Source organism: Ursus americanus, chromosome 32 (genome assembly GCF_024610735.1).
Source record: "Ursus americanus isolate L20-20 chromosome 32, mUrsAme1.1.p, whole genome shotgun sequence".
NCBI lineage: Eukaryota > Metazoa > Chordata > Mammalia > Carnivora > Ursidae > Ursus > Ursus americanus.
In genome coordinates this window covers 28,367,160-28,382,895 of record NC_142158.1, presented here as the reverse complement: position 1 = coordinate 28,382,895, position 15,736 = coordinate 28,367,160, and the positions used below count along the sequence as shown (strand labels likewise).

The 15,736-nt window shown below is 38.9% G+C and overlaps 1 pseudogene; it reads right to left on the bottom strand.

Moving 5' to 3' along the window:
- Positions 1 to 8,343: 8,343 nt before the first annotated feature.
- Positions 8,344 to 11,283, bottom strand: LOC123791055 (microtubule-associated protein RP/EB family member 1 pseudogene; annotated as a pseudogene).
- Between the last annotated feature and the right edge of the window lie 4,453 nt (positions 11,284 to 15,736).

The window sequence follows — 15,736 nt, the reverse complement described above, 5'->3', positions numbered from 1 at the left end:
TCATGACCTGAGCTGAAGGCAGACACTGACTGAGCCACCCAGGTGCCCCTAAGATGTTTTTAGATAGCTACATCAAGACAGTGTGGTATGAGTTTAAAGATAAGATATATAGACAGATGGGACAGAATAGAGATTCCAGACATAGTCCTCTATGTATATAATCAACTTTTGACAAAGGCGCCTAGGCAATTCAATGGGAAGAATGATAATCTTTATAACAAATGGTGCTGGGACAATTAGACAATCTATAAACAAAATTAAGCCTAGACCCTTGTCTCATGCTTAGTAGATACCAGGCATTATAAGAAGTACTGAGAATACAGAGATGTCCGCCTAGATTTTGTCCTCAGTGAACTGACAGAAAAAAGCTTAATCAGCGACAACAATGCAAATTTGTTACCATACAAAAATGAGCTCAAAATGGATCGTAGCCCTACATATAATAGTGAAAACTATAAAAATTCAGTAAGAAAACACAGGAGAAAATCTCAGTGTCTTCAGGTTAGGCAAAGATTTTGTAACTAACAAATACAAAGCACAAATTATGAAAGAAAAATCAGTAAGTTGAACTATATCAAAATTAAAAGCTGTTTTCTAGAGATACTATTACAAAAATAAAAACACAAGCCACAGGGTGGGAAAAAATATTTACAAATCTCTGATAAAGAACTTTTATCTTTAATACCTAAAGAACATTCATAATTGAGTAATAAGAGGAAAAGCAACCAATTAAAAATGGCCAAAAGATTTGAAAAACACTCTCATCAAAGAAGATATACAGATGGCAAATAAGCACATGAAAAATGCTCAACATCATAGGCCATTATAAAAACTCAAATTAAATTCACAACAAAATGCAACTATGTTCTCTTTGGAATAGCTAAAATTAAAAAGTGTGACTGTACCAAGCGCTGGCAAGGATGTGAAACAGCTAGAGCTCTCTCACACTGCTGGTAGGATATAAGATGGCACCAAAGTTGCTTTGGAAAATAGTTTGGCAGCTTTTAAAAAAGATAAACAAAATATACCCTATTTTTTAAAGTGTTCCATTCTTAACTATTTGCTCAAGAGAAGAGGAAATATAGATACATACAAATACTTCTACAGAGTATTTATAGAAGATTTATTTGTAGTAGCCAAAAACTGGAAACAACTCAAATATCCACCAACAGATGAATGGATAAAGAAATTATATTACGTATCTAATGAACTATTCCTCAACAATAAAAAGGAAGAAATCATTAATATATGCAATAAGAGGGTTGAATCTCAAAATTATACTAAATGAAAGGAGACAGTAAAAAGAGTTCTTGTATGATTTCATTTACCTAAAATTTTAGAAAATACAAACTGATGTACAGTGAAAGAAAGCAGTTCCTGATTGCTTGGGGATTGGGGGTGGAGACTGTTTACAAAGAGCCACAAAGAAGTTTTAGGGATGATGGATATGTTCACTATCTTGATTGTGGTGATGGCCTTAAGGGTGTATGCATATGTCAAAACTCATGAAATTATTCGGTTTATATTTTTAAAGATTTATTTATTTATTTGAGACAGAGAGAGAGGGTGAGTGGGGGAGGAGCAGTGGGAGAGTGAGAGAGAGAATCCTCAAACAGACACCGCACTGAGCACAGAGCCTGGTGTGAGGCAGGGCTCCATCCCGGGACCTTGAGATCATGACCTGAACTGAAACCAAGAGTGGGATGCTCAACCGACTGAGCTACCCGGGTGCCCTGAAATTATTCACTTTAAATATGAGCAGTTGAGTGTATGTCAATTACATATCCATAAAGCTGTAAAGAGAGAGAGACAATCTAGAAACCTATCCAGGAACAGGGCATATCGTTCCATTTATCTATATTTTCTATGGACCTCTATTAAATTTCCTAATTTTTTTATGCTTCTCTCCATATATTTAATTTCATTTTTTGATATTTTACTCTTTCTGTCTGTCACAAATACAAAAATTTCTGCAATTTTTTCATGCTTGGTGGTTATAAGCCAATATTCTTGTCTATATTCACTATACCGTGCATTAGATCTCCAGGACGTATTTATCTACAGTTGCAAGTTTGTACCCTTAAACAACATCGCTCCTATTTCTCCAAATGTATTTTTCTTATCTGCCTTCTTTTTGATTGAATCTTCCAGAGGCATGTGATGTCACCTCCCATCTGCAGAAGAGCTTTTTGTCATCACTGGTGTGGCTGCTGAGGTTCTGTGTGTATCAAAGAGCTCAAGATTGTGGGCTAGGACATTCCATTGTATTTGAATGACCCTTGTTCCATCGTTGCCCTGATCCTGGTGTTAGAAAATAGCTCTGTTATATTTTCAAGCTGTATATTCAGTAGTATTTATGTAACAGTTGTCTCCACATAACAAGAAAATGTTCTATGATAAAAGGAATAATCAGAGAAAAAAAAAGTAAAGTATACTAGAAAATTCATTACAAAATGGAAAGATAAGTGTGGTGACAGAGAAAATGAGTATAGTGGTTATTTTTGCCCATCTATGCTTGCTGATATTTCCTTAAATTCATGTGGTCAACTCTTTCAAGCTTAATGCATTTGGATTTACTATAAATCTTAGAATATGGGACCTCTTTTCAGTAATTCTATTACAATATGACCTCACAGATGTTTGTAATTCCTAATGATAACACATTTTTTGGTATGTGTATTTTATGTGATTTCCCCCCGTAATTGCAGCTCTATGCTTCTTGTTGACCTTCTTAGTAATTCAGTCTGCTAGAGACAAATGATGCTGTCTCACACCTACTTCTCTCATTGGCCAGAAAGGAAACCGTTATCCCTGAAAACAGCTCCTGTGAAGTCTCTTTGTCATCGATGTCGATGTCTTTACTTAAGTGTTAGAGTTGCGTGTTAGCTGTAGGTGTCAGCGTTGTGGGTGAGGAAGTAGTTGTAGGAAGCCCCTTTGTGTGTATGTGTATCTTCCCTGCCCTTGCCTCTACAAGGTTGTCCTAATCTCAAAGGGAGATGATAGGATCAGCAGTAGGATGAGGGGACAGATATCACTCCAGATCCCAAAGTCACAAATCAGGTCATTGATCTCAAACTAGGGGTGGCCTGGCACTAGCAAGTATTGCAAGAAATATATGAATATAAATATCAGGAGCTTAATGTGTTTCCCAGTTGGAAAATCCAGGACAAAGTTCTTGCCTTAATAAGGGGTCAAATGGACATCAGAGTCAAATAAAATCATTTATAACCCAGTTGTGTCCCTGATCCTGCCTCTAATCCATGAAAATTGATTAGAGACCAGACCCAGTGAAGAGTAGCTGATTCTTACATTTTCTAGGTCAACAAAGATTCCATGGTATACTAATGAATTAGAAGGAAATAGGACTGAGGGTAGGGGAAGTGTGCACGGGTGCCTCCCCAGTTGTTTGGGGGCTCATTTATTTTCTCAGGGAGCCTAATGGAGTGGTAGAACTCTAGTACGAAGTGACCGGTACTATTCTATTTTTTTGTTTCTATTATTCTATTTTTTTAAAAGATTTTATTTATTTATTTGACAGAGATAGAGACAGCCAGCGAGAGAGGGAACACAAGCAGGGGGAGTGGTAAAGGAAGAAGCAGGCTCATAGCGGAGGAGCCTGATGTGGGGCTCGATCCCATAACGCCGGGATCACACCCTGAGCCGAAGGCAGACGCTTTAACTGCTGTGCCACCCAGGCGCCCCTCTATTATTCTATTTTTATTATTGAGGACTTACTATATGCCTAGGATCTTTCTATATACCTTATGAATATTGGCTCACCGAGTCCTTACAACAGTCTTTGAGGAGGTATGATAATCATCGTTCATAGTTACAGATGAGGAAACTGGTGCAGGGGAGTTCACTTGCGTGCTGTTGCAACGTTAGTCAATGGGAAAGCCACAGTTCAAACACAGCAGTCTGGTTCTAGAGGGACATGCTTAGGCCTTATGCAACACTGCCTCTCATAGCTCCTGGGCCAGTCTTTATGATCCCCACTTCCATTATTCAAAAGAGGTAAATGAATATGGGTCTGCCTGGATCTTCCTTCACTTCCCCCCTATCCAGGACCAGCCCTCTCTCAGGAGATAGAAATTTTCACTGTTATTGCTCAGTTCTGTTCTGTCAGATCACTAATGGGCAAGGTCTGCGTGGACATCTCTGTGTTCTCAGTAGTTATTATAATGCCTGGAATCTATGAAGTAGATGCCTAGTAAATAAAAATAAATAATTTATAAATAAACATCCACACATAGGCTTGACTGTATGAATGTATACTCCACAGATTCTGCACGGGTTAGAAACCTGAAAATATCTTAATCTTATGTACACATTTTATGAACTGTCATCCTTTGTGGTTAGTAAAACTTCTCCTCTCACAGCAAGACAAGTACCCGTGGTCATTTCCAGCTCAGAGGGGAAGGGCTTGTATGTGCACCAGCATGAGGGGAATACTTCAGACAACCCTCTTCTCCCACGGAAGAGAGTGCCCTGTCTTCGTCAGCGTTCCCATCTCAACATCTGAATACCCCAGTGTTTATGGGTCCAAGATTTAGATCATGTGGAAAGTGTGAGAGCTTTCTTTGTCTCTGTTCTCCTCACTTTTAAGTGAAATATGATATAAATTTATTGTTTCAATTTTTTAAATGAATTCTTAAGTATTAAATTATACTTGAGGGAAATGAGAAAGGTTGATGGCAAAGGCCATGTAAAATGATTGAAAAGTACGAAAACACTAGTTTGAAAAGATACACACCCCCCTATGTTTGTCATGGCATTATTTACAATAGCCAGGTTATGGAAGCAGCCCAAGTGCCCATTGCTATATGAATGGATAAAGAAGATGTTGTGTGTGTGTGTGTGTGTGTGTGTGTGTGTGTGTGTGTGTGTATTCCATCATGTATATATATGGATGTATATAGAATGTATGTGTGTGTGTGTGTGTGCGTGTAGAGAGAGAGAATATCACTCAGCCATAAAAAAGAATGAAATCTTGCCCTTTGCAACAACATGGATAGAACTAAAGAGTATAATGCTAAATGAAATAAGTCGGTCAGAAAAAGACAAATACCATATGATTTCACTCTATGTGGAATTTAAGAAACAAAACAAAGAAAAAAAAGAGACAAACCCCAAACCGACTCCTAACTAAAGATTATTTGGCAAACTGATGGTTGCCAGAGGGCAGGTGGGTGGGGGATGGGTGAAATAGGTAAGGGGATTAAGAGCATACTCACTAGCAGAGAAAGACAATTATCATATGATTTCTCTCATCTATGAAACATAAGAACTAGGAAGATCGGTAGGGGAAGAAAGGAATAAAGAAAGGGGGGTAATCAGAAGGGGAATGAAGCATGAGAGACTATGGACTCTGAGAAACAAACTGAGGACTTCAGAGGGGAGGGAGGTGGGGGAATGGGATAGACTGGTGATGGGTAGAAAGGAGGGCACGTATTGCATGGTGCACTGGGTGTTATATGCAACTAATGAATCATCGAACTTTACATCAGAAACCAGGGATGTACTGTATGGTGACTAACATAATATCATAAAAAAACATTAAAAATGGGGCTCCTGGGTGGCACAGTGGTTAAGCGTCTGCCTTCGGCTCAGGGCGTGATCCCAGCGTTATGGGATCGAGCCCCACATCAGGCTCTTCCGCTATGAGCCTGCTTCTTCCTCTCCCACTCCCCCTGCTTGTGTTCCCTCTCTCGCTGGCTGCCTCTATCTCTGTCGAATAAATAAATAAAATCTTTAAAAAAAAACATTAAAAAAAAGAGCACACTCACTGTGCTGAGAACTGAATAATGTATAGAATTGCTGAATCACTACATGGTAGACTTGAAACTAATATAACACTGTATGTTAACTATACTGAAATTAAAATAAAATAATAAAAATGAATGAATAAGAAATAAGTAAATAAAAAGATTGAGAAGTGGGTTTAGCAGTTCAAATGAGATTGAAAACTAATTGTGTTGCCTTGACGGTAGGTGGTACCACAAACCTGGCAGAGATGAACAAAGGGCGAGAATGTTTGGTCACTCAACTAACTTCAAGAGGTCTGTTGTGACTAATAGCTCCTCATGCGGATTTCATTTAACTGCTGTGTTTTTAAAGCCAACCGCAGATTTGTCAGTTGATATTTGGAGCAGAAAGAGGAGAAAAGATCACCTTTGTTGTATTCTAGATGCTTGAGCGACATTGTTTCCTTCCAGGCTTTGAAGATATATATGTAGGTATAGATATAAATAGAAAGCGTTAGAGGTTTGAGATCATAGTGAATAGGCTAATTTGTAACTACTTTGAAATTTCACATACGATAAACAATTTTGTTTTGTCACTAAATGTCCTAAAACATTGTTTTGAAGGACTGTATATAATTAGTTTATTTAGTCCTTTAAAATTTTGTACGTTTATGGAAATTAATTGAAACCTTCTTAAGCATTTTTATTGAATGGTTGGCTTTCCCTACAATAGAATGTGAGCATCAATTTATTAACCATACCCTCCCCCCATCCCCCTACTAAAAGGCTGAAAGTCTGCTTTTTGGCTATATGAGTCACCTAAAGAAAGAAACTTCACGTTATGATATTTCCAGTGAATTGTCAGTCAAGTAAGCCCAAAGCTCATCTTTTCATAAGCCTCTTACTGCTACAGTCTCTTAAGCCACTTTTTTTTTTCTTCAGAAGACATGACACTCTTGAAATATAGAATTTTATTTGGAAACTGTTTAAAGTAGAAAAAAAAACCCTGTCAAGAAAGACCAGGTGGAAAATGGGTTCCCAATAAACTGGAATTTTAGGGCAACAAAAGTCTAAAAGGCCACGAAAGAGAAATAGCACCACTGTTACTTGAACAATGGCTGGTTACTTGCATTATTTGGCATTGTTAATCCCTGAATCTGGGTTTTCCTCAGAATTCCACACAGAGCATGCACTACACAACAATTTTATCATAAAATATTTGCTTTCTACATACATTTTAGGGCAAGCTACCACCAGGAACAAATCAATACAAATACATCAGGGGCTGAACAATCTCAGTAATGGGTGACACATATTTTGCAGAATTCTGCTGAACAAAGGAACTGAACAGGCTAGGGGCAAAGCAAATGAGGAAAAGTTAAGGAATGAAATATTTTAAATATTAATAATTAATTTAGACATGGTACTGTATCTTCTGCAAAAGAAAATTAACATTTAGTAACACTCTAACAAATTTTATCTCCAAGAGATTAACACACTGGCAAAGTATTCTGATAACAGTGGGGGGCGGTGGACAGCAGGTACGAAGACCCAGCCTTGCAGAACTCAAGGTAGCCATGGCCTTCACTGGTCACTCCCTTTGCCAGAGGTCCAGAAAGAACTTGCAGCATGACCACTGGTCTGCTGAACTTCCACTCTAAGCAGCAAACTTTTAAGGAGCCAAATAGGAGTCCCCAGTGGGCGAGGGGAGCAGAGAAGAGAAACATGTTCAATGTAAACTTAAAAGACAGCAAAATGAGGCACAACCCCCATTCAAATCCCAGAGATGTGGGCAAGTCCCCAAAAGTAATTGTTAGATTTAAAAAACGGACAGACCTCATTTCCCAAAAACACAATACGTAGAAATTTCAGGGATAACTGGAAAAATCGTCAGAGAAATGTTTGGTGAAATTCAAGCTCTTCAACTCAAACATCTCAGGGCTGAAACATACCCTCTATTCATCCAGGCAACAATGCTTCTTGCTTTTTAGAGCAAGGATACTATTGGTCAAGGACACCAAATGGCTTTACAGAAAAACTTTTTAAACTTTCGTTTTGGGCCGAGGTCTAGGTCTTTGAGGATTCGAGCAGCTCTGCTAGGCCTGTGAACAGCAGATTCCAAAGGTCCGGAGGTCAAGCCCTTCCTCCTTCTCAGACACAATGTTGAACATGTAAAAGCTCCCATCATGTTACATTTTATATTTTGACATACGGAAACATATTTTAAATACTCTTAAGGTATTTATTTATTAAAACGTTCTCTGCCAAGATTTCACATTAGCTTAAAATTCAAATCAGTCTTTACACTTCTCTGCTGAGGTCTCCACCTCAGTGTATCACATAAAAACACCTTCTCCGGCAATCAGTGTTACCAGTGTCCACACAGTGAGCCCCGTGGTCAGCCTCTTTGCTCCCTAGGTGACCCAACCACATGTTAATACTACTCTGCTACAGGGTAAAATCTAACTTAAACTAATTGGAAAAGGGGTGAAACTTCTGCAAAGTGAACCTTAAAAAGAGGTACTGTTTGCTCGTGAAAAGAAGCCAGTGAGTCCTCTAAGAATAAGAAAAGGTGGTATTTTACAGTTAAACACATGATTTAGAGTGAAGAATTCAGATGTTGCTCTGCTGGTCCAGGCTGTTCATACTCTTCTTGTTCCTCCTGTGGGCCCCCTTCATCAGGTATCACAAAGCCTTCACCTGTGGCAGAGAGAATGTCCACCATCCTCTGCAATTCCCTCTCGTTCTCCTGGCAAATCAATGCAATGTTCCTTAGCTTTCCAAAGTGGAAGTCTCTTTCTTTCCCCAAGTGTTCGGCGGTGAGTTTCAATACGTTGGCCTGCTCCATCAGTTCAGCTGCTTCTTCATCCCCGGTGCCCACACCAGGATTCTTTCTCACTCCCCCACCCCCGGCCAGCCTTAGGGGTTGCAGTAGTTCTGAGTGTTGCGATGGGCCTCTGTGGAGCTCACTGCTAGAGCTGAGGGGTTTGTTCCATTTGTTCAGAACTGGAGCAACGAGGGAGGGAGCCACTGCAGTTTCTGGCAGCTACAGCATCATAGTCTTTTCCATCATGATTTGCATCAAAAAACTTCTTGAGCCACTGAACAAATTCAAAATTGTCCCGAAACATTCCTTTTACCAATCTGTCCACAGGAATTATTTTGTCAACACCCATTCTCTTAAAACCTGCTTGTAGTATTTTGAAGTTCTGGATGTACTCATGTTCAAGCTTAGCTTGGAATTTCACTTTCTTCAAGGCATTGGAGCCAGGGAACAGCATGTCGGTAAACTGACAATAGGCAGCCCCTGAGCACAACTGCTTGATCTTCGTCAGATTCCACTGCAGAGACTCATTGATCCAGGCCAGCGTGTCATGTTGACTTAGGTTATCGCTGGTGACTGACGTTGAGTAGATGTTCACTGCTGTCTTGGGCTCTGGGCAGGACCACGTCCACTGCCTGTGCCCAGCTTCAGTTCCATCATCATCTTGTTCCTTAAGCCACTTTTTAAAAAAATAGTTTATTTATTTATATTAGAGAGAGTGTGTGTCTGAGCAGGGGGCAGGGCAGAGGGAGAGAAAGAATCCTCAAGCAGACTCCCTGCTGAGCACAGAGCCTGACACAGGGCTTGATCCCAAGACCTGGAGATCATGACCTGAGCTGAAATCAAGAGTGGGCTGCTTAACTGACTGAGCCACCCAAGTGCCCCTCTTAAGCTCCTCTTACATGCCTTATTTCAAAATGTGAACTAATAACCAATGAAGAGAAGATGCTTTTTGGAAATCCAACAATGTGATGAAGAAGGACTCAATGAACAAAAAGAGAAAAAATGATCTCAGGGCTAAGGCAGGGAAAAAAAACAACTTAAACAAATTATTATTATTTTCAGAGATTTGAAATGCTATAAAAAATAATCAATTGGAGAACAAGACTGTTCTTTAGAAATTATAACAGTGTATAGAGAAGAGAGAGAATTAAAAAGTAATGTAGTAAAAGGAGGAAATGCTGTACTTGGTTAGTTTTTTTTTTTTTTAAGAGAGAGAAAGAGAAAGAGGGTGCAAGTGGGGAGAGAGACGGGGGAGAGGGAGAGAGAATCTCAAGCAAGCTCCACGCTCAGCACAGAGCTCAAGGCAGGGCTCAGTCCCCGGACCCTGAGATCATGACTTGAGCTGAAACCAAGAGTCAGACGCTTAACTGACTGAGATGCCCAGTCACCCCTGTACTTGGTTGGTGTTCACCATTCATTATTTTTAATGACTTTTAGAATCTTTCAGTTCTCTGATTGCCCTGTTTTCATAGAATTTTATTTTTATTTTATAGGGGTAATATTTTTATAACCTAGTAATTTTTTTCTGTTTTAGTAATAAAGATGTAAAACATAGAGAAAAGTTGAAAGAATACAAAGAGTATGCATGTACTAAATATACATGTAATATTTTTTCTGAAATTGTACACATCATGGCCCTTTATCTTTAAATACTGCAGTGTATATTTCCTAAGAAAATTCCTTTTTTAAATATAGCCAGAGTATACCTATTCACTTCATTAAATTTAGTACTTTTATCTAACCTACTGTTTGTATTCTTACTCTTATATGGGTTTTGTTTGAAAATACATTAAGTCCAAAATTATATTCCCATCTGTGAACATGGTATGTCTCTTCAATTACTCATGGTTTTATGCTCCATGGTAAATTTTTGTAATTAAAAATTTTAATCTTTATATTTCTTTCTCAAAGTAAAGCCTTGCAACGTTACATTTCTGTTCCTATTTTGAATGAAAGTCACTCTACCTTCTCTCTGCTTCCCCTGCTGCTACTGTATATTTTGTTTCTGGTTATCAGCAGCTTGGAATGACTGAGCCAAGTGATGTTGCCTCTCCATATGTTCCTCAGTGGTTGGAGAACAATGATTCAATGATATTCAGTGATATTAATGAGCTTCTGCAAAGGCTATTTATCATCATGCTTTCTTTTTCACCACAAATCTTGTCTTGTAAACTTTTCCAGTGTCAGACAGTTCCTCTCCTCCTGCAAGAGCTGAGAGTATAAGTACTCTCTCATAATCTGGTTTACTTTTCTCAAAAAGTTAGGATTATTGGGGGGCGGTGTACTTTGGAGAACCCATACAGTTTTTAATAGATTACTTGATTTGAAAAGGACTCATCAAGTTAATGTCTCAAGAACACTAGTAATTGCCTTTTTAGGAGTTTTCCTGAAAAAAAAAAACAACAAGCAATGGGGGAATCCTATTAACAGGTGGTGTCTAAAGAAGCACAGTCTGCATGAAGACAAGGGGCTTGGGGTCCAGAGACAAGCTATGATGAAAGCAGGACAGAATCTTAATATCTGCAAAAGGCTGGGTATGGAAAAATAATTCCTACATGAAGGAAGATGCTAGAAATGAGCAATTTAAATAGATTCTGAAAACATGTCTCAGGGCAGAGGCCCAAGGAGACCCACCTGCCAGGCAGCAGCCTGGGGCTTGTTACACATGCTAGTGTGGATTCCAGACATGAGTGGACAGTGAACGACAGCCATTGAAATCATGCAGATGAAATGAAAAACATGAGATGGCATAAAAGGTCTTGTATCTCATTAATTTCAGTAAATGCAAATGGACTAAACTTTTGAATAAAAGACAGAGATCAACAGATTGATCACAAAATATAAATTCAGGTGATATTATTCATGAGACATGTGACTAAAAACATAGAGGCCATTTCAGAGATTGACTGCAAAAGATGGAAAGGATCCATCATACAAGTGCTAAGTAAATAAAATTGGTATGGACATATTAAGGTCAGAAACTAAATTTTAAGGAAAGAGGCACCTGGCTGACTCAGTTGATAGAACACGCAACTCTCACTATGGACTATGAGAAACAAACTGAGGGCCTCAGAGGGGAGAGGGGTGGGGGAATGGGATAGGCCAGTGATGGGTGGTAAGGAGGGCACGTATTGCATGGTACACTGGGTGTTATACACAACTAATGAATCATCGAGCCTTACATCGGAAACCGGGGATGTACTGTATGGTGACTAACATAATAAAATAAAAAAATCATTATAAATAAAAAAAAAAGAAGTGAGAAGTGGAAAGGAGTCATCAGCATCATATTTTTATGGGTTTTTGTTTTCTGTTTCAATGTTCTATGTTTTACAATTACACAGTGGAGATAAAAATACACAATTACATCAAAGATCACACTGTAATAGATTAGGGTGACCAGGAGTCTTGTTCATGTGTACAAATTAAGTATCCAGTGTGCATTTTCCATTGTCATGGAGTCCCTGATAGCAAACACAAATAAATCGTACCTCTATTTATTCAAAAAAAAAAAAGAACACACAACTCTCGATGTTGGGGTAGTAAGTTCAAGCCCCATGTAGGGTGTAGAGTCTACTTCAAAAAAACCGAATTTTCAGGAAAAACATTGTGGAACAGAAGGACTCATGTAATGATAAACATTCACCCTACCAGGAACCATAGAACAACGCTAAGCATATGTGCATCTAATACAATAACCTCAAAGATAAGAATAAAACTCAATACAATGTACAGGTAGAAGATGATAAAATCAAACCATTGTAGTAGGATATTTAATATATATCATAGGTCGTGCAGGAGAAAGAAAGGATATAGATGATTTCAACAACAGAATTAGTAAGCTTGACCTAATGAACTTGGATATATTTAAAGTTATTGTCAAAGTTCTAATGCATGTGCTGGGTGTTGGATTCACCACAGCTTATTATAGTATTGAAAACAAACAAAAAAGATGAAAAAATAAGCTTAGACGAATAAGAGTGAGTCATAAACCAAGAATTATGATCATTCAAAATCTTTACACCTTGTGTGTACATACAGGGGAGAGAGAGAGAGAAAGAAAGATTGGGATGCATTTGACTTCATAGAAACAGCCATGAATTTCTTTTTAATATAAATTTTCCTGAAATCCAGCCAGTGTAGGACAAGCTTCCTTCCCAAATCACCCTTGTTTTTGATCTTTTGAAAATAGGAGAAACCACTCAAATGACCTATTTGAGTTTGCATCACCTCCAATCTGTGGCTGTCTTTCTCTTAGTTACCATGTTTCCCTCCCTGCCACAGTTCTTCCATTTTCCCTCTCTGTTTATTCTCCCCCCTTCACTGCCTTACTCTGCTCCCAGCAGCTGACCCACATGGAATTACCTCCTAGCTCCTTGATAGCTTTGAGTAATGAAGAGCATATTCAGAAGATTGGAGGAAGAGAGGAAATTGGGCTGACCTCTTCCCCTCTCCCCGCCCCTACTCCAACTCGGGGCAGGTCACAGGAGGCTGCCAGTTTCACTTAATTAGAAGGTCACATAGGTTATCAGGTGGCTCTCTACACGTACTGTCTGCCTCCCAGGCCCCTTTATTACTCCGTTCCTCCACCCCTTCAGGCTTGAGGAGGGTAACAGTGCTCCTGCTGTCCCCAGCCTAGGAAACCTCTCTGTTGCTATGATTTGCCTACACTCTGGTGATCACAGCTTTGTAAATAGATCGTTTATTAAACTCTCTTCATATTAAGTAATTTGAGTTTGCCATCTCTTTCCTGCCAGGACCCTGACTGATATACATTTAAACCCAACTTCCAACTGCCTCCTTCCTCCCAGAATGTCCCTCATGTTCTGTGCTAAAACCTGAGTAGTTGTCCCTTGATAGTAGCATGAAATCTTAATGTTTGCCACCAGTCATGGGGCCAGGTCAGGAAACACCCATAATTTCTACCTGTAGTGTCAGCAAATGAAATTCTAGGACAAAGGATAAAACATTAATTTACAGAGTAGGGAATGAGTGGTAGGGATGTAAGAAATCAGGGTACCTGTCAGTGTTGCAACATGAGGTCTCTGGGGGAGTACCTCCACATACACTAAAGATGTGAAACTACTGGAAGATTATCACAACAAAAAAGAGATAAAAATTCAAGAAAAGTGATCTACAGATATCAGAAACAAAGAGGGAAATCTTGTAAGCTTGCAAGAGCAATTTGTTTCGTGAATCTTGCAAGTCAGTTGTTAAGCACAGGCATTACTAAAAATTAAATTATTTAAACTTGTAATTAATATTAAAAACAGAATAAATACTAAACATTCCTCACTGCCTAATTATTTTATTCTCTATCTGGGAAAACTATCTTTCAGGAATGAAGGGAAAATAAAGACACTTAGGCAAAGGAAAACTAAGAAAATGTTGTCACTAGCAAATCTATCCTTAAAATGGGTAGAATGGGTAAGAAGGACTAAGGGAAATTTCCTGAACAGAAAGAAAATGGTAATAGAAGAAGGCTTGAGATTTCAGAAAGGGCGGAACGGCTACAGAATGGGTAGAAATCATTCTAAAGAGAATATACTATGGGGGCGCTTGGGTGGCTCAGTTGTTAAGCGTCTGCCTTCAGCTCAGGCTGTGATCCCAGGGTCCTGGGACCAAGCCCCGCATCAGGCTCCCTGCTCCACTGGGAGCCTGCTTCTTCTTCTCGCACTCCCCCTGCTTGTGTTCCCTCTCTTGCTGGCTGTCTCTCTCTCTGTCAAATAAATAAATAAAGTCTTGAAAAAAAAATAAAGAGAATATACTATGCTCTCCTTCTCTTAATGAGCCCCTTAACTCATATTTGATGGTTGAAGTAAAAGCAATAGTGCCATTTGAAGTGGTGCTCAAAGTATGTAGAAGAAATACTTAATATCATTATATTTAAAAAGTAGAAAGTGTAAGGAGTACTAATGGTACTAAAGGTAAGGAATCTATACTTCACTTGGACTGGGAAAATATCAATACCCATTGAGTGTGATTAATTACATGTGTATATTTCAACACCTAAAGCAACCACCATAAAGGCTATACAAAGCAATATACTAAGAAAAAAAAGATTAAAAAACATGGTTGTATTCAATACAAAAGAGAACTTCAAAAACACAGAAATGCAAATAGAGAATGAGGCTAAAATCTTGACTTCCATGTCTGGAAGCAGACTTCATTGGCTGGATATTTGGTTATTAAGTGGGGAAAAAAAAGAAAAGTGTTCCACATGGAAAGGAAAGTCAAAGATGGACTTTCTGCTTCTGGCAGGGGTTGAGGTTTTTCTCCTCCTGATTTTAAGGGAGGTTGAGGAAAGTGTTTCCAAACACTGTGTACCAGAGATGATAGAGAGATGAGAGGATATAGAAACAGTTCCCCATCAGGAGGTGAAGCAGCCAAGCATGACTTCTCTGAGATTAAAGTTGTCCCAGATATTGTGACAACACGATAGACCTGAATGGCTGTTGGAGAACTGGCTTTTCAATTGGAAGCCTACAGAGCTGGGGTGGAGGTGGCTAAAAACCGAGTGTAGAGTATGGAGGAAAAAAGGGGGAAGGTGCAGCAAGAGAGAGAGAATAAAAGAGTAAAACTATCTAGAATATAAATTCACTGGAAATGAAATTACTTTTATAAAGATTCTGGTACATGCAATGTCAATACATAAAATAGAAATAAGTAGAGTGCAGATGACATCAATAATAGCAACTTCATTTGTATTTGTGTTGGTAAAGAGGGGTTTCTGCAGGTATGGCTGATTCTCCTCCTAGATATGCCTTCTCCGTGTCCTGCTGGTGAAGTTAGCTGTGGGTTGAAAAAATAGTGCCAGTCCTTCTAGTTAAATGAGTATAAATGTCACCACATCTGTGTGCTTCCTATCTCTACCCTCAGGGATCTGATGACATTGACACACTGTTCCCTGGATATTAGTTAATAAACCCATCTCATGACTTCTTCAGCCATCACATACTGGGCATTCAATGAGTTCCTGACTCTCGCAACTCTAGGTCCTATAATTTGATATGAAGGTGATGAGAACTTGGACTTGAAGCTAATGAGACTTTAGTGAAATAGTCAACTTAAGCAGAGGCTGTAATGGGATAAGACTTTAGGGGACCTTGGGAGAGGCTAATGTATTTCCCATTTGGGAGGGATGTGAATTATTGGGGGCCATAGG